Source organism: Podarcis bocagei (assembly GCF_964188305.1).
Source record: "Podarcis bocagei genome assembly, chromosome: 8".
NCBI lineage: Eukaryota > Metazoa > Chordata > Lepidosauria > Squamata > Lacertidae > Podarcis > Podarcis bocagei.
The window spans coordinates 70,566,672-70,585,729 of NC_138133.1; the positions used below are offsets into that span (position 1 = coordinate 70,566,672).

General features: G+C 44.8%; 1 protein-coding gene across 5 annotated transcripts in view; it reads left to right on the plus strand.

Moving 5' to 3' along the window:
- The window catches only part of DCSTAMP (dendrocyte expressed seven transmembrane protein), a 43,141-nt gene that overhangs the window by 9,640 nt on the left and 14,443 nt on the right, over window positions 1–19,058 (plus strand). For 2 of the 5 annotated variants that reach the window (XM_081204843.1, XM_081204839.1), the window contains exon 4: window positions 1,658–1,768. The exons of the other annotated variants lie outside the window; for them this stretch is intronic. The gene's annotated coding sequence lies outside the window, so the exon portion shown is untranslated. The remainder of the gene's footprint in view (window positions 1–1,657; window positions 1,769–19,058) is intronic. 5 annotated transcript variants of the gene reach the window in all.

The window sequence follows — 19,058 nt, forward strand, 5'->3', positions numbered from 1 at the left end:
AGAAGCCCAGGCTGCCTTTTCCAGGTGCCTTAAAGCCCTTTGAGATAATCACGGGCTTTAACACTTTACATGTCTGCTGCTTCCTAGAAGGATGTATTGCCCTCAAATCTTCATCTGAACTCAGAACACTTTGCAGTGTCTGCATACACACATGGGTCACCACAGGGAGCAGGGCCAGAGGGCCAGTCCTCCTGCCCTGGATGAACCATAATCCCCACATCCCCAATTTTCATTATCAAAAAAAGACTAAGTTTGTGGTATTTGTAGACCCTGAGTTATGAAGCAAAATGTACAGGCACTATTCTATTTTTTTTTTTTTTTTGGTGCGAAACTAGCCTTCTCTCTCCTTTCAGTGTTCGTACCCAACCTCCGAAAATTTCCTGTAGATGTACATGCACACAGCTGACAAAACGATTCACCTGTCTCATTGCTTGGACTACATATTGTTCTTCCTTAAATCCCTACCCTTCCGTCCTCTCCCAATCCCAGCCAGTGACTTGTGCTCATGCAGCTCCTCCACTCCTCACCAATCTTGAAAGCCTCGCTGCTAGCACAGGTTTAATTAGCCAGGGTGCATAGGAAGCTACCTTATACCAAGCCATACCATTGGTCCATCTTGCCAGAGTTATCTACACTGACTGGTGATGGCTTTTCAGGGTTTCAGACAGGGAGCCTCTTCCAGCCCTGCATGGAGATGGCAGGGATTGCACCTGACTGAGACCTTCTGCATACAAAAGCTCTGTCACTGAGTTGTGGCTCTTCCCCGACTTACATCTGGCGGTCCTGCTCTTAGAGTGCATGCTTAGTTCAGAGATGGGTTAAAGAAAAGTGTGTGCTTAGTTCTTCTGTATCATTGTTATTAAACAGGGCAATGCTGCTTGTATCATACAACTTAAAAACCACTGTCCGTGGAACACTGTTTTAGAGTGTCACAGCCTCCAAATGTCTGAGGTTGCAATTGTATCAACTCCAGCCAGCATAGTCTGACCTATGCTTTCACCCAGACTCATTTAGGATATAATTTTTCAGCTGCAGTGAAAGATTTTAGATGGTTTGCACTGCATGGGAAGCCTTTACCAGAACATCCATCTCCAACCTTCTCTCCATATGTTTTAGACTACAAATCCCATCACCTATTGGCCCTGCAGGCAGGAACTGATGGGGGATTGAGTCCAACCCATATGCAGGGCATCAGGCTGAAGAAGGCTGTGCTAGAACATATATTACATAGACACAATGACAGCTGTGGCAGCCTAACATGCCATCCACCTCATGCTGATTCTCTAGTGCAGCAGTTCTCAACCTGTGGGTTCCCAGCTGTTGTTGGACTAAAACTCCCATCATCCTTGAGCTCTGGCCTTGCTAGCTAGGGGTGATGGGAGTTGTAGTTCAACAACATCTGGGGACTCACAGGTTGAGAAAGGCTGCTCTAGCGGTTTAGGCTGCCTTCTGAATGTGCACGATTATGCATGTCGCAAAAATTAAAAACTTGGGGAGAATGTAGTGGCATCTTAATATTTAGCTGCAAAACAATTGTAAAAATGTTCCCGTGGTATGAATCAGCATTCAGCACTGTGCAGACTGGCAAACACATTCTGTTCTGCTTCCCAGGCAGTTACTTGACCTTAATTAACTCTAGCATTTGCTCTGAAAACAGGCTGTGGAACACTCACTTTGGCACAAAGAAATTACAAGCATGTCTGGCTGCGATTCCTGAAAGATGGCGCATGCTTGGGTTTCTGTCAACACCTGAGATCAGTCATCACTTGTAGGTATTCAGTGATTGCGAGCACGACTGAATGTTTATAGAATATTTCATAAACATCTATTATTATTATTATTATTATTATTATTATTATTATTATTACCCTCATTTTATTTCTAGACCACCCTGACAATTGCAAGACAGTACACAGAAATACATAAAGTAAGAATAAATACCACGCACGCTTAAAATATCATAAAGTACATCATGCAGCAGACATAATCTCAACACACTCTGTATATAATGTATGCTATACAGTACTACATAAATTTCATCTTAAACCCTTCAGATGGCAACAGAAAGAGAACAGGGGATAAAGTGTACCTTCAATGGGAGAGCATTCCACAGTGGGGTTCTTATTTCAGAGAAAGCCCTGCTCTGTGTCACTGCCCGGGTGAAATCTCCCTTCACCACCAGCAGCCCCCACCATGGATCTTAAAGGCCAGGTTGTAGCATATTGAGAGAGGCAGCTCATCAAGTATTTGGGTCCTGGACCATTCAAGGCTTTATACGCTGAAGCCCAAACCTAAAATTGAGCACAGTAAGCGCATAAGCAACTATTTATGGAGACGACTGATGAGCGAAAGACACTGTCCCTGGCAACCCTGAGATTGCTGGTTGAGAAAAGAACATGAGAAGAGCCTAATGGATCAGACCTGTGCTGGCCCCGGGGGTAACGTGGTCCAGGACCGGTCCAAAACCCAAAGGTACCACTAGGAGGCAGTCCAACAGGGCCAAGGCAGAACACGAGGCAGTAAACCAGGCAAGGACAGGTACAGGACTCAGGCAGGATCTAGCATACAGCAATGTTGCTCCCGCAACCTGGGGCAGGGTCCGACAGCCTTTTATCTTGGTCGGGGTAGTGGCCGGTCCTGATTCCCCGGTGACTCACCTCCCATTTTCACCCGAAGGCGAGCACTCCTCCTGCGAGTACTCAGGTCTCTCCTTCTCTCAGACCTTAGTCTCTGCAGCTTGGGAGACATCGGTGGGTTACTAGACCCAAAGGCCGCCTCAGCCTCCCCTGACCAAACCGGTAGTGGAGCAGCTATAAGTGATGTCCCAGCTGACGCAACGAGGTAATCCCCGCATCTGGAGCCAGAGCAGGCTCAGGCCCCTGACTCGGCCCAGCTGGTGTTTGTTGCAGGGGAACCTGTGCAGACTGGGACTCCTTTGGATCAGGCCCCAGACATAGTTCAGATGATGCCTGAGGCAAAGGATCCAGCGCAGACTGAGACTCCTCTGGTTCCGAGTCTGAGCCTGAGTCCCAGGCCATCACAAGACCAATGGCATGTCTAGTCCAGCATCCCGTTCACACAGTCGCCAACCAGATGCCTATGAGAAAGATGCAAGCAGGATTCGAACACAAGAGCATGGCTTCCAGCAACTGGTATTCAGAAGCATTGCTGCCTCCAAATGTGGACGCAGAGCATCTCCATAATGGTCCATAGCCATTGATGGCCCTCTCCTCCATGAATTTGTCTAACCCTCTTTTAAAGCCATCTAGGCCACCCACCACCTCCTGTGGGACCAGGTTTTTCTGGTCACGATTCACTGCAAAGCTGCTCTGCACAAGCCCCAGATGGATGGCAGGCTGTGGCTTCACAATGTCAGGCCGTGGAAAGCTCTCTTTCAGAAGGTTTGTGCAGGCCCTTCTATCCCTGCTTTCATATTTTATTTTTTTGAAACAGATGTGCTTTTCATGCAGGCTGATTCCCCAGAGCTTTGTTTTATAATGCTACTGTTTTAATAGGCATGTTTTCATTTTCCCGCCCTGAAAAAGGTCAGTGCTTTGTGTGTGTTCCAAATGAACTTTCACGAGGCCAGGAAAGCTTGCTGAGAATCACCCACTCTGCCTTGCCTCTACCTCCACCAAAACCATAAGGACTTACCTTTGCAGGTAAAGGACAAAAAGAGAGGTGGTGTGTCACTGGAAGGGGAAGGGAGAGGCAGAGGCGGCAGTAAGCAAGATCTGGGCACACAGCCCTACTCACAGCAAGTATGTTTAGTCCAGTCTTTCCCAGATGCTCACAACAAGCTTTGAATAAGTTAGTTGTTTTAAAGCCAACTTTTAAAAAATATTTCATTTATGCTTATGATGCCTTTGGAGGAGGGGCCCACATGGAGCCCAAAAGCAGTATATAAATAATGTATCTAAATGGCTTGTCCCATTGATTTTTTTTTTTTTTTGAGGGTCTGAGGCATGGCTAGATTTGGCCCCACACCCCTCCTTGCAACAAATGATAAATGCTAGTAAACTATCTAAGAAAGGAGGCAGGAACACCTGGGGGAGGATCAAAATGAATTTTTCCACTAATTGCTTCATTGCATCAGTTGGCTCAGCCCTTCACTTTTCTAATATGGTCAAGTGGGCAGCTGTATTGCATGACACGGGCTGTCACTGATAAGGCTAGCGGTAATCCCTGTCGTTGCAGAGGCTTGAAAACAGTGGTTTCTGGGAACTGCTACAGGCTGTATCTGGTTCACATGTTAACATTTATTAGTTATGAGCTCCCACCCCAAAATGGTAAAGAACTGCCTGCATGTCAAACAAAATGGCGAGATATAAGTGAAATAAGTAAATGTGTGATCTGGCCACAATATGGTTTGGTATCCTGCTCCAGGGAATGGCCAGAATCCACATTCTGTGACCCATGATGAACTAACCACGATGGCTATGTTATACCTCTGCTGTTGGGGCTGTACACCTCTGAGTGCCAATTGGTGTGAATCACAAGTGTGGGGAGCACTGTTGGACATGGTTCCTGCCTGCCAACTTCCCTTAGAGATCTGGTTGGCTACTGTGAAAACAGGATGCTGGACTTAGATGGGCCTGTGGCCTGATCCAGCAGGGCTCTCCTTATGTTATTATGACACTGCTCTATAGCTTAGATAAAAGGTAAAGGGACCCCTGACCATTAGGTCCAGTCATGACCGACTCTGGGGTTGCGGCGCTCATCTCGCTTTATTGACCGAGGGAGCCAGCGTACAGCTTCCGGGTCATGTGGCCAGCATGACTAAGCTGCTTCTGGCGAACCAGAGCAGCGCATGGAAATGCTGTTTACCTTCCCGCCGGAGCGGTACCTATTTATCTACTTGCACTTGGACGTGCTTTCGAACTGCTAGGTTGGCAGGAGCAGGGACTGAGCAACGGGAGCTCACCCCGTTACGGGGATTCGAACCGCCAACCTTCTGATCGGCAAGTCCTAGGCTCTGTGGTTTAACCCACAGCACTACCCGTGTCCCATAGCTTAGATAGGTGGTGAATTTAAGGAATATGACTGTTCTTATACAGAGGCCTGGAGGGTATTTTAAGATATTTGTTCCTGCTATTTTAAAAAAGGAAGCACTGTAATGAGTGGATACTGGCTTTCTTTTTTAAAAAAAATAACCCAAAGGGTAGGCAATAGTGGTTAGAGTGGTTGGCAAGCAACAACAACCAGGACTTATTGCAAGCATTTTAATTTATTAAACGGAACATTGGCTGTTGACTTAAACAGGAGCAAGATTGTGCTCATCAATTGGAGGTTAGCAGAGGTTGGCTATTCAGCTAATAAAGGAATCTTCTCAGCACGCCAGGAAAGTCCTTCCAGGACTGACATTGCAGCACAAATACTGGAAAATGCAAAGTGTCCAGCAACCTTGGATGTTCCAGACAGTGCTTTGCTGGAAACAATATTTCAGTGCAAGCCAGCCAAGTAGCTATACTAATGACAGGTAATGGTTGGGATGAGGGCCTGAGCAGAGCATTTAGCTATGCATTTCAATACTAGCAACCAATCTGATTGCTGGCATTACTTCGATTTTTTTTTGTTAATTAAAAAATAACTAACATTTCAGACGGCTTGGGTATTGACTAGAGACTTTAGATTGGATATAGTCTTCTTCATTATTTACATTATTTATATTATATACTGTGGCGCCATCCATTCTGACTCATATTCTTCCAGTTCCTTAGCCTATCCACCATCCAGAGCCAAGGGGGAAGGCCATAGCTCAGTGGTGGAGCACCTGTCTTGAATGAAGAAGGGTGCAAGTTCAATACCCAATATCTCCAGGTAGGGCTGAGAGAGACTCCTGTTGAAAACCCTGGAGAGTCACTGTCAGTGTAGACAAAACTAAGTTAAATGAGCCAATGGTCTGACTTGGTATGAGGCAGTTTCCTATCTTCCTTTGTGCACAGTGTGAGATTCAAAATGGTTGTGGAGCCAGTTACATACATCTCCTGTAAGTCATCTTTCTTATTCTTTGGCAATCAGTTGTAGCCGAGTAAGATTGTCTTCCATGAGCACGGTCTTAACAGTAGGTGACTGTGGAGGCCAATTCTGGATCCACACATCCTTCCACAGTGGGGGCATAGGTTTCCGGGTGAGAGTTGATCACAGTAAGGATTTGCCAAACGTGTCTTCCTCTTAGCACATTTCTCCCTATTGTCCTGAGTTTGAGCATCTTCAAAGTCCATGACGCCTTTGGTAAAGCCTGTTCTCGAACTGGAGAACTCGCAGGCCAGTGTTTGCCAATCAATTGTCGGTGTTTATACTACATTTTTTAAGAGTTGCCTTGAGAGAGTCTTTAAACCTCTTTTGTTGACCACTAGCATTACACTTTCCATATTTAATTTCAGAATAGAGTAGCTACTTTGGAAGATGATAATCAGGCATCCGAACAACATGACCAGTCCAAGTTGAGATGATAGTATATAACAGTACAAACCTACCTATAAGTTACAACTGTTCATGAATCCTAACCGTCTAATGTGAGAGACTGAAATGCTTAGGCAATGGAACTTTGCTAGCTGTTTTCTCTGCCGCAGTCTGCTGTTGAAGAGGCTAGCAATGTATTTTAACTGAATCCCGACCTATCTCTTTGGCAGTGGAAGCTGCTGTAACAAACAAATGAAACTTTGTTTTTCTCTCCTCCTCTTCCTCCATGTGTTCATACCCATTGGATCCTGGCCCCCACCTGCAATTTGTCCATAAGTGCAGCCTTTAAAGTCTGCTTTTGTGAGAGTGGTGGAGGAGGGAGTAATAGCTGTTATTATGAAAGATCATCTGTATCCCATGTGAGCATTAACAATACCACAGTCCCTTAAATGCACTTCCTTTTTTATGATACATCACATTTGCAGAGCTAGGAAAGCAGAACTCTTGGTGTGATTGTTCCAAATCACTAGCAATAACCTTCTGGAAACAGGAAGTTGTCTTTAGCCTTGGTTTTCTGCTTGGTTACTCACTTGGGCATTTCCAGACACTGCTTGAGCTCCACAATGTGTAGTTTGGAAATATTCATGGAAACAGTTTGTGAACTGGTACAGGATGAGTCCAGGATGAGTTGTGGAGTTCATTCCTGTCAGGGCCGGCCCTACCATCAGGAAGTGTAAGGCAGGAGCCTCGGGCAGCATGTGCTGAACAACCTGCCCCGAACCTAACCTGCTGCTCTGGTTGGCCACAATGAGAGCAGGATGCTGGACTACATGCCGGTATGCTTGTGCCTAGAATGCAAAGGAGGTGCCATCTTTTATTTGCCTCAAGCAGCAAAATGTCATGGTCCAGCCCTGATTGCTGCAGTAGATTGCTGCCTTACACTTCATGGCTGCCTCAGTTGAGGGTCTTATCCTTCATGGCAATGCAGTTGTAGACCAACAAGTCCCTCTCATTTCTAGAAGCTTTTTGTTAGAAAGGTTGGCTCTACAATATCCCAACCACCGCCAGAAATATATACATATAAAATACAGGACAAATTCCGCATTCAGTACTAGACCACTTCTGTCGCTGCTGCTGCCACCATTAATGCCATATGTGAAGCAACAGTCATTAGTTGCTTCAGACTTCTTGTGAAGACGCCCTTTTGTCCTGGGCTTTCCCTGACCCTGTATTTGGGGTTTCTGAGGAGAACTGATAGGGTTGAATTGGATTCCCATCTTCACTTATTCAATTTATTTCTCAGGTTTTACTCTGTTGAAACTCTATTAAGTGCATTCATCAAAACCACCCATTCTGTTTTCTTCTTTCCATCAGAGATTACATAAGCACTGATGGAAATGCTGGTCAATACATATGAAAGCTAGGACATTGGTGGGCAGGTGCTGAGCGCTATTTACGAAAAGTCTCATAAGGAGATTTATATCTCAGCTACTTAACTAATAGAAGACCCATTCAAACTTGGATTAGTGAAGAAAAAAACTTCCCCGAGCTTTCAGTCAAATTGATTATCTTTCTTTGAGTGTGCAATAACCCATACTCCAAATATTTTAATCTTAATTTCCTATACTGGAGTTGGTTTGTAACAAGATCTGTTCCAAAATACGATTTTTGTGAACTCATGTCTTCTTTCTTCTTTGGCGATCACTCGTAGCCCAGTAAGATTGTCTTCCATAACAGTGAGTCTGTAAGTGACTGTGGGGGCCAGTTCTCGGTCCACACGTCCTAACTCATGTACTCTTTATTCAATTTACAGAAGTTAGAAGTACTCCTTGCATATTTTAAAATTTTTTTTCTAAGGCCACCACACAAATGAACCCCCTAGTATGCACAGTCTCTCTGGGCGTAATTGTGCTCAATGTATTGTGCTGCGGTCAGTGTTGACAATAATGAGCTAAGTGATCTGACCCTGGTATAAAACAGCTTCCTGTGTTTTATACTGGGATGTCCTGGGATGTCTATTTGTATGCACATCCCACTTACCCTAGGTCCAATTCCACAGGGAGAGGGGACTTGGAGAAAGCATATTTTAGGGTGCAGATCAGATGATGATAATCCTTTCCTTGCTTAGGATCTGACTGCTGCCTAGTAGCAATCCCACTTGCCCAGTGACACCATGAAGTGAGCAGCAATGAGAACCTGAATGGCAATGATCCCTGGGAGACAGTGATGCTTGGCAGTGACGCCACTCCTGCCAACACAATTCCCTTACTTTTACACCATCCATAAACTGCAAAGATGCAATCCGCAATCTGCAGCTTAAAGGATCACAGTGGAATTAGGTTTCCTTTTAGCCTAAATGCCAGCTCTTTGCTGCCAGAATTTGTTGGTAGCAAAGAGGAGAGAAGCAGTCTGCATTTACGGCACTTCTCCCCCTTAGTTTTGAGGAGGCTATTTTCTTTATTAATTTCCCCCCCCCCCCATACCTAATGCCATACTTGCAGTATGTAGAAAACCTGGTCTGGCCTTTCCACTGTTTCCCAGTGCTGTGCCTTCAGATTTTGAAAATGGGACTAATGATAGACAACACACAAGCAACTTGGAACCAGGTTGCCTAAGTGACTGCCCAGCCCAGCAACTGCTCTCCTCAAATGGAGCACTGCTGAGAGTACCATATGCTCCAGGGGGTGTGCTTAGCTTATAAAACTGGGCTTTTAGTGCTGTAGCTCCAGCCCACTGGAATAAGCGGCTAGCATCATGATCTTTAAGTGCCTACTGAAGACGCTTGTTTAAGGGGGCTTTTCCTGAGGTATGACCCAGTCATTTTGTACATCTGCAGGGGAAAAAAAGGTTTTATTGCTTTTATACTTTGCAGAAATTATTTGATTGTTTTAGAGTTTGTAGAGTTGGTTTTACTGGGTTTTATCCAGTGCTGCTGTTTCACACACACAGCAGACCTCCGTTCATGCAATGATACTTTCCCCACGTCTCCCCACAGCCTCTTCTGCACCCTCAAAATCTGCTCTAGAGGATTGGGAGCTCCCTTTGGAACAGATTTTTGGGGCGCAGAGGAGATAGCTTTGCATAGCACTGGATGTGACCCTTTATTTTTTTTAGAACGTGGAGATTTTGTGTTTTATTTCATATTTACCCTGTATACATTTTGATGGCTTCAGGATGTGAAGTGGTCTATATATTTGTAAAATAAAGGAGTACTTTAGTGAGAATAAATATAGCAAAGAAGGATGGTTCAGTCCTGGCACCAGGAAATAAATGGGAGGATCTTGTTCATTTTGCATTTATATCCCATCAAAGTGGAATGCATAGTTCTCTGCTTCCCACCTTTATCCTCACAACAACCCTGTGAGGTGGGTTAGATTCAAAGACAGTGAATGAGCTAAGGTCACCCAGTGAGCTTCACAGCTGAGTGGCGATTTGAGCCCCTAGTCCAACATTCTAATCACTATTACCACGCTGGCTCTTAAATAATAAGAATTATTGGTTCCTTAACAATTTTCAGTTGACATAAATTTTTAACCTAAAGCAATGGTTTTTACAATCCACTTTGCATCTGTTTCTCCTGAATCCTTTAAAAAGCATTTGGGGTTGTTCCAGAATTTCTAGTTGTCACCTTTAATTCTGCATGGAAAAGAGGGCATCTTCTTTTTATTTGCTCATGTTAGCGCACAACTTTATTGTGTTCTATTCCCACTCTAGCTCAGGAAATGAGATACACCATCACTGCATTAGTTTAGCCACTAGTGGCAAGGGGAATAATTTGCATTAACCCAGATACTGCTGTGAAACTGGCTTCTAGGGAACTGTATTTCTTGGCAATTTATAATCCATCAGATGTACTCTGGGGACTCGGATAATTGCATAGAAATGCTCTGTCTAACGTGTAGATTTTACATATTGCATGCAAGCCACCGATACAGAATGCGGACAGGGTTATGAATCACTGACCACTCAGAATTTTAATGCCTTTTACATTGATCCTGCTTCCAATGAAATCAATGGGGAAGCTATTTTAAGGCACCTTGAGAACTTAATGAACTGAGAATTGCTGTCTTCGGGTGGTTGCCAGATCTGGGCAGGCTAGTGGTAGGGCTGGTCCAAGATATCCTGCCATCCCCAAGTTGCTGCACCCCCAGAATCGGGGAGGAGTGCTTAAGCATCCCTTACACCAGCCTTTGGCAACTTGGTGCCCTCCAGATGTTGCGGGCTATGACTCCCACCAGCTCTAGCCAAGTGAATTGTGCTGGCTGGAACTGGTGGGAGTTATAGTCAAAAAGATCAGCAGGGCACCAGATTAGTAATGGCTGCCTTACAGTGTTGCAGAGGGTTATGACCATAAGGAGAGAGACAGAAGCCTTCACATCTCTTGACCTCCAGCAATGAGAAAGCATTAACCTACGCAATCCCTTTCCACTCTCATTTTTTGCATGCTGGCTGGGAGAAAGAGGAAATCCCCATTTCCTTCAGTCCAGGTGTGAAGGAATGTTAACGACAGCACCTTTTAATGTCCTGATTCTGTTGTTGCAAAATGGTTTAGAGCTTGTTCTGAGCAAAGCAAAGCAAGGAATGGGCTGTGGTGCTCATTGATGCAAAACTCTTTGTTATACCTCAGTGCATTTTGGATAAAACACAGTCCTTCAGGTTCAGAAAAGGACAGCCAAAATAACCAATGGGATGGAGCAATTCCACTCTGATTTTGTTTGTTTAGAGAAAAGACAAATAGGAGAAGACGTAGACAAAATTATGCACTAGAACTTGAGGGGATCCAGTGAAGCTGAGCATTGGAAGATTCAGGACAGCCAAAAGGATGCCCTTTTTTCACACATCACATAGTTAAAATCACTCCCAGAGAATTAGACAAATTCACAAAGGATAAGGTTATCAATGACCAGTAGCCACAACGTATGGGGTTACTCTTCCCCTGAAAACTCAGGTTCACGGCTTGGGTGCACTCCTGGATCCACCCCATGAGCCTAACGCCCAAGTTTTGGAGATGACTGTATGTGTGTTTGCATATTTAAAACTAGTGTATTAGCTGTGCCTATTCCTAGGCATGTCCGATCGGGATGCGGCAATATATGCATTAGTTACGTTCTGTTTGGATTGCTGTAATGTGCCATTGGGAAGTGTCTGGGAATTTCAGTGGGTCCAAGATGCTGAGGCTAGGTTGCTGACCAGAGCCATTTACAGGTAGAACAGAAACTCCTTGTTAACAACAGCCCCACTGGCTACCAGTTCATTTCCAGGCACAATTCAAAGTGCTGGTTATGGCCTACAAAGTCCTATACAGCTTGGGTCCAGGCTCTCTGAAGGACTGTATCTCCCTGTTGAGCCTGCTTAGGCTTTAAGAACATCTGGGGTCGTCTTTCTCTCAGTCCCACCACTGTTTCAGGCACGTTGGGCTTTTACACCATTCCTAAACTGCAAATAGGCAATCCACCTTGCAGCTTAAAGGATCACAGTGGAATTAGGTTTCCTTTTAGCCTAAATGCCAGCTCTTTGCTGCCAGAATTTGTGGGTAGCAAAGAGGGGGGGAGGCAGTCTGCATTTACAGCACTTCTCCCCCTTAGTTTTGAGGAGGCTATTTTCTTTATAAAAAAAAAAAATCCATACCTAATGCCACACTTACAGTATGTAGAAAACCTGGTCTGGCCTTTCCACTGGAGTATTTTCAGCAGCTACTCCCAGTTCATGTAACTCCCTTCCATGTTTCCTTTTGCCAATAGGCAAATATTTTAAAAAACAAAACCAAACCTGGTCTTTTTGGCCACTAACTCTGGCTATTGTGACAGGGTCTTCTAGGGGCAGGTGTTGCACATTTGCTTTTCTTTAATGTGTTTTTAAATGGTTTTAGGTGTTCAAATTCAGTGCTCTTTATAATAGGGCAAATTGTTTTTTAAAAAAAGAATATTTGAGCTGATCGATTTGCTCTTAGTTGTATTTGTTTATGTTGTAAGCTGCTTTGGCTCCTGTGCTGGGAGAAAGGCAGGATGGGGGCAGGGGGAGTAGCAATTTAAGAGCTTACTGTTCATGGCTCTTTTCTTCATTTTGGTAATGTATATCAGTGCTTGATTCTTTGGAGCCGGGAGACGTAGCAGGACCTTAATGAAACCCACAGTTCCCACCCCTTATTTCCCCATAGCCATATAATTGTAGGCATAACATAGCCTCCCCCAAATAGCCTTCATAGAAAAGTAGCTAAGGGGGACACGACCACCTTTGCACACACTGTAATTTGAGCGTTGAGGTGAATACATACAATATAGAAAGGTAGAATCAAATCATTTTTCTAGTTCTTTCCCCCCTACAACTCGATTTTTCTTGCCTTCGTTTCAGTTTAAAAGTTAAACATTAAGCAATATAACGCACACTCACTGCCACCGCCACCCCATCCAACGCTGTCTCCTCCCCCTCTCCTCTTCAAACTGCATTTCCAAATGCAGAGCACTGGTATCTCCAAAGCAGATCCTCTGGCTTTCTTTCCTCCCTGAAATCAGAATGCTGAAAAAGGCAGTCACCAATTAGCTGACTTTGCTCAGACAGACTCATGCGGATAAGAACAATAAATGTAATTGGTTTCAAGAGAATGTGCTGCAGCCTGCAATAGTCTTTGGCAGCGTTAACTGTTGTTCGTTCCTCCTGATGCACCATGGACCACCCGGCGAAACCTTCCCTGAGACAGAACGAACACCAGTGAAAGGAACCAACGCTGCGTGTTAAGACAGTAGCAGCTAAAATGTCTCCTTGCCTCAGTTGTGCATTAATTGAAAATCCTACATAAAGCAAAGCCAGGTTGCTCAGGGGGCATGAGAGAGCGCTCTCTGCAACCTGCATCAATGAATATTTGGCAGAATGCTTGGTTTTTGCGTTGGAGACAAAACTGTAATTATGCTGTGCATGGCATTAAAAAGAATCAAATGTAAAGAAAAGAGGTCAAAAATGCAGTGGGTACTGCGGGCTTTCCTTGATGTGCACACAGAGCTGCACTGCACCAGCAGGCAGAGGTGAAGTTTGGGGCGGCGGCGGAGAATGGTATTTATGGGGGTTGTTAATCAAGGCAGTGAGCTGGCAGCTCCAATCCCTTTGTAGCGGTCACTCCTGAACAAGTTTTATATGCCAGCTCTGCCCTCCAATACTCACCGAGGTTACTGTTTATAAACTCATTACTAGGGGCTAACAAGGACATACGTACTTAGAAAGACCTGACAAGGATTATTATGCCCTGCCTAGCCATGCCTCCATTTCCACCTTCCTCTTTCCCTGGGTCAGTTCTAGATTGTAAGCCTCTTTGGGTGGGGGCTGCTCTTCGTAAAACAACGTGTACATAAAGGTCCCGTTGTTGCTGCTTCTGTTAGATGGTATCCAGCTGAGTTCTAGTTGGAGTAGATCCCTTGAGATTGATAGATTTGCTAGTCTTAAATCCATTGATTTCAGTGGGTCTGTGCTGAGTGTGACAAATTCTAATCAATGCCAAATACTAATCCATCTCCTTGGTGGTGGTCATGGTGTTCCTACAGACCTGAGAGGGTCTGTAGGAAAGGAGGCGGTCTCTCAGATTTTGGGGGCTAAATTGTTGAGGGCTTTAAATGCTAGCATGGGCACGTTGAATTACTGCGTTAGTGTTGTGGTTCAATGTTCTTATGTTTGGTTGGAATATTGAGATTGCTGCCTCAGTTTTTGCAGTTGGTAGTCCAAAGGGAACAAGATTCATCCATAATCCCTAGTCAGAAGTGACTGTTTGCGCTATGCCAATTGTCAAGTGGGCTTCTGGCTTGATGTCACTAGCCAAATGGGCCACACTAGGAACAACAACAGCAGCAGCATTTATACCCTGCCCATCTGGCTGGGTTTCCCCAGCCACTCTGGGCTGCTTCCAACAGGAGATTAAAAATACATTAAAACATCAGACGTTAAAAACTTCCCTAAACAGGGCTGCCTTCAGAAAATCAGATAGTTGTTTATTTCCTTAACATCTGGTGGGAGGGCGTTCCACAGGGCGGGCGCCACAACCGAGAAGGCCCTCTGCCTGGTTCCCTGTAACTTTGCTTCTTGCAGTGAGGGAACTACCAGAAGGCCTTCGGAGCTGGACTTCAGTGCCTGGGCTGAACAATGGGGGTGGAGACACTCTTTCAGGTCTACTGGGCCGAGGCCATTTAGGGCTTTAAAGGTCAGCATGAACAGTTTGAATTGTGCTCGGAAACGTACTGGGAGCCAATGTAGGTCTTTCAAGACTGGTGTTATGTGGTCTCGGCGGCTGCCCCCAGTCACCAGTCTAGCTGCTGCATTCTGGATTAGTTGTAGTTTCCGGGTCACCTTCAAAGGTAGCCCCACATAGAGCGCATTGCAGTAGTCCAAGCAGAAGATCAGTTTGGCTGAAGCTGATAATAAATAAAATAAATAAATAAAAGTTGTTATACTTTCAGGATGTGCATGACATGTAACTAGGAAAAGTTGAAGAGAGCGCCTCAAAAAATTAGCAGAGGTTGATCCTCCACACACTTGGACTAAAATCCATAAATTACTTCCGCAGAAAGAAGTTCTGCTCCATAATATTTCATCTTCAGATCCTTACAGGGAAGGCAGTATGCTGTTATGCTATCAGGAAAATGCATGATTCAACTCACCTTTGGGAGCATATATACAAGACTCTGAAATGCACATAAAAACTGCCTCACGTTCATCTTTCAATCATTCCTCATCTCTGTGTTCACCTGAGGGAAAGCTTAATCTCTCTCTGTTTAGAATGTTTAGAATAGTTATTGCAGTTTACCAAAATCTAAACAGATTTCAGGCTGTCATCTGACCTTTTAGGTTTTTGCAGAAAGAAAGACTTTGCTGGGTATCTTCATGATCTGTCTCAGAAGTGTCCTCTGATGGGTCTCTGCTGTGTTTCCTGGTGACCAACAACGGCGGTGCTTCAATTGGTGAACAATCCCCCATTTGAATTTCCCTCTGACATAGCATTTGCTCTGGGGAATTGTGCTGAATGACCAAACCTTGGGAATTATGGGAAATCATAGAGTTGGAAAGGGACCATGAAGATCATCTAGTCCAACCCCCTGAAAATTAGTGGCTCTCAGACCAAACTGTTGGGCCGTGACGGTGCAGGTGGGCCTTCCATGGTGCTGAGGACCACAACAGTTCCCTAAGGGTGCTGGTTGTCGATGCTGGTATTGGGGGGAGGGGGACTCCCCAAATGCCCCACTCCCTGCCTTCCTCACTATTGTTTTTTGGAATGTATGAAGGGCAGCTCTTAAGTCTGTACGTCTTACTTGCTATCTATGCAGTGCTTCTTAGGAGGTAGCAGGATTTTTGCAGGGAAAAGAATGCAGGTTGTATTGACATACTGATGCAACATTCAATTACGCTCCTGCATTCAGCACAATCTAGACCCTGGTGTGAGTTATGCATGCTGTGCATCCCGTTTTGTAGATGCCCTTGAAATAGCAGGGGCAGAGCCACACTGTGAGTGTCTGGCTTGCTCCAGTGGTGAGCCAGCATGGCCCCTTGCTCCAGTGTTATCGGCACCTGCTGGAGAAGCCAGCTGCCAGGAAAATCACACTCCAGTATGATAGTTTTCTTCTTAGTCGTTTTATTCATTGCAAATAACATTTCCCCCCAGAATGTATTTATTCATTGCAGAATATATTTAATAACGAAGAGCTGTGCATTGGGGGTCAGCTTGCATCTAAATGGGTGGCGCTGTGGGTTAAACCACAGAGCCTAGGACTTAGAATCATAGAATCATAGAATCATAGAGTTGGAAGAGACCACAAGGGCCATCGAGTCCAACCCCCTGCCAAGCAGGAAACACCATCAGAGCACTCCTGACATATGGTTGTCAAGCCTCTGCTTAAAGACCTCCAAAGAAGGAGACTCCACCACACTCCTTGGCAGCAAATTCCACTGTCGAACAGCTCTTACTGTCAGGAAGTTCTTCCTAATGTTTAGGTGGAATCTTCTTTCTTGTAGTTTGGATCCATTGCTCCGTGTCCGCTTCTCTGGAGCAGCAGAAAACAACCTTTCTCCCTCCTCTATGTGACATCCTTTTATATATTTGAACATGGCTATCATATCACCCCTTAACCTCCTCTTCTCCAGGCTAAACATGCCCAGCTCCCTTAGCCGTTCCTCATAAGGCATCGTTTCCAGGCCTTTGACCATTTTGGTTGCCCTCCTCTGGACACGTTCCAGTTTGTCAGTGTCCTTCTTGAATTGTGGTGCCCAGAACTGGACACAGTACTCCAGGTGTGGTCTGACCAGAGCAGAATACAGTGGCACTATTACTTCCCTTGATCTAGATGCTATACTCCTATTGATGCAGCCCAGAATTGCATTGGCTTTTTTAGCTGCCGCGTCACACTGTTGGCTCATGTCAAGTTTGTGGTCAACCAAGACTCCTAGATCCTTTTCACATGTACTGCTCTCAAGCCAGGTGTCACCCATCTTGTATTTGTGCCTCTCATTTTTTTTGCCCAAGTGCAATACTTTACATTTCTCCCTGTTAAAATTCATTTTGTTTGTTTTTGCCCAGTTCTCTAATCTGTCAAGGTCGTTTTGAAGTGTGATCCTGTCCTCTGGGGTGTTAGCCACCCCTCCCAGTTTGGTGTCATCTGCAAATTTGATCAGGATGCCCTTGAGTCCATCATCCAAGTCGTTGATAAAGATGTTAAATAAGACCGGGCCCAAGACAGAACCCTGTGGCACCCCACTAGTCACTCTTCTCCAGGATGAAGAGGAACCATTGATGAGCACCCTTTGGGTTCGGTCTGTCAGCCAGTTACAAATCCACTGAGTGGTAGCAGAGTCAAGACCGCATTTTACCAGCTTCTTTACAAGAATATCATGGGGCACCTTGTCAAATGCCTTACTGAAATCAAGGTAGGCTATATCCACTGTGTTCCCTTCATCTACCAGGCTTGTAATTCTGTCAAAAAATGAGATCAGGTTAGTCTGACATGACTTATTTTTCAGAAATCCATGCTGACTATTGGTGATCACAGCATTCCTTTCTAGGTGCTCACAGACTGTTTGCTTAATGATCTGCTCCAGAATCTTCCCTGCTATTGATGTCAGACTGACTGGGCGGTAATTATTTGGGTCCTCTCTTTTCCCCTTTTTGAAAATAGGGACAACATTTGCCCTCCTCCAGTCTGCCGGGACTTCGCCTGTTCTCCAGGATTTCTCGAAGATGACTGCCAGTGGTTCTGAGATCACATCTGCCAGTTCTTTTAATACTCTTGGATGCAGTTCATCTGGCCCTGGAGACTTGAATACATCTAAACTAGCCAAATATTCTTGTACTGTCTCCTTAGTTATTCTGGGCTGTGTTTCCTTTGCTGAATCATTTGCTCCAAATTCTTCAGGTCGGGCATTGTTTTCTTTATCAGAGAAGACTGAGGCAAAGAAGGCATTGAGGAGTTCAGCCCTTTCTGTGTCCCCTGTTTGCATTTCACCATCTTCTCCTCTGAGTGACCCCACTGTTTCTTTGTTCTTCCTTTTGCTACGAACATACCCATAAAAGCCTTTTTTGTTGCTTTTAACCTCTCTAGCAAGCCTGAGTTCATTCTGTGCTTTAGCTTTTCTGACTTTGTGTCTACACGTGCTGGCTATTTGTTTGAATTCCTCTTTGGTGGTTTCCCCCCTTTTCCATTTTTTGTACACATCCTTTTTTAATCTTAATTCAGTTAAAAGTTCTTTAGATAGCCACCCTGGCTTCTTTAGGCACCTTCCATGTTTCCGTCTCATTGGTATTGCCTGACGTTGTGCTTTTACTATCTCCCTCTTAACAAACTCCCAGCCATCATGAACTCCCTTTCCTTTTAGTATTCCTGTCCATGGGATCTCACCCAGCACTTCCCTAAGTTTTATGAAGTCGGCTTTCTTAAAGTCAAGAAATTGAGTCCTAGTATGCTTGGCTGCTCCTTTCCGCTGTATAGTAAACTTCAGAAGAGCATGATCACTCGCGCCTAATGATCCTTCCACTTCTACCCCACTAACCAGGTCATCAACATTGGTTAGGACCAGATCTAAAATGGCTGTTCCTCTTGTTGCTTCTCCCACTTTCTGGACAATGAAGTTGTCTGCAAGGCCAGTGAGGAATCTGTTTGACCTTATGCTCTTGGCTGAGTTTGACGTCCAACAAATATCCGGGTAATTGAAGTCCCCCATTACTACTATCTCCCTTCCTTTTCCATGCTTGGCCATCTGTTCCAGGAAGCCATCATCTATGTCCTCCGTTTGGCTTGGGGATCTATAGTAAACTCCCACAATGAGGTCTCTGTTATTCTTCTCTCCCTTAATTTTGACCCAAATGCTCTCACATTGGCTTTGAGGTTCTAAATCTTGGATCTCTTCACAGGTATACACATCCCTGACATATAACGCCACTCCTCCTCCTTTCTTGTCTGGTCTGTTTCTCTGAAATAGATTGTATCCCCCCATTATTACATTCCAATCGTGGGACTTATCCCACCAGGTTTCAGTGATGCCTATTATGTCATATTTAGTTTGCTGTACCAAGAGCTCAAGCTCATCTTGTTTATTTCCCATGCCGATCAGAAGGTTGGCAGTTCGAATCCCCACGATTGGGTGAGCTCCCATTGCTTGGTCCCTGCTCCTGCCAATCAAGCAGTTTG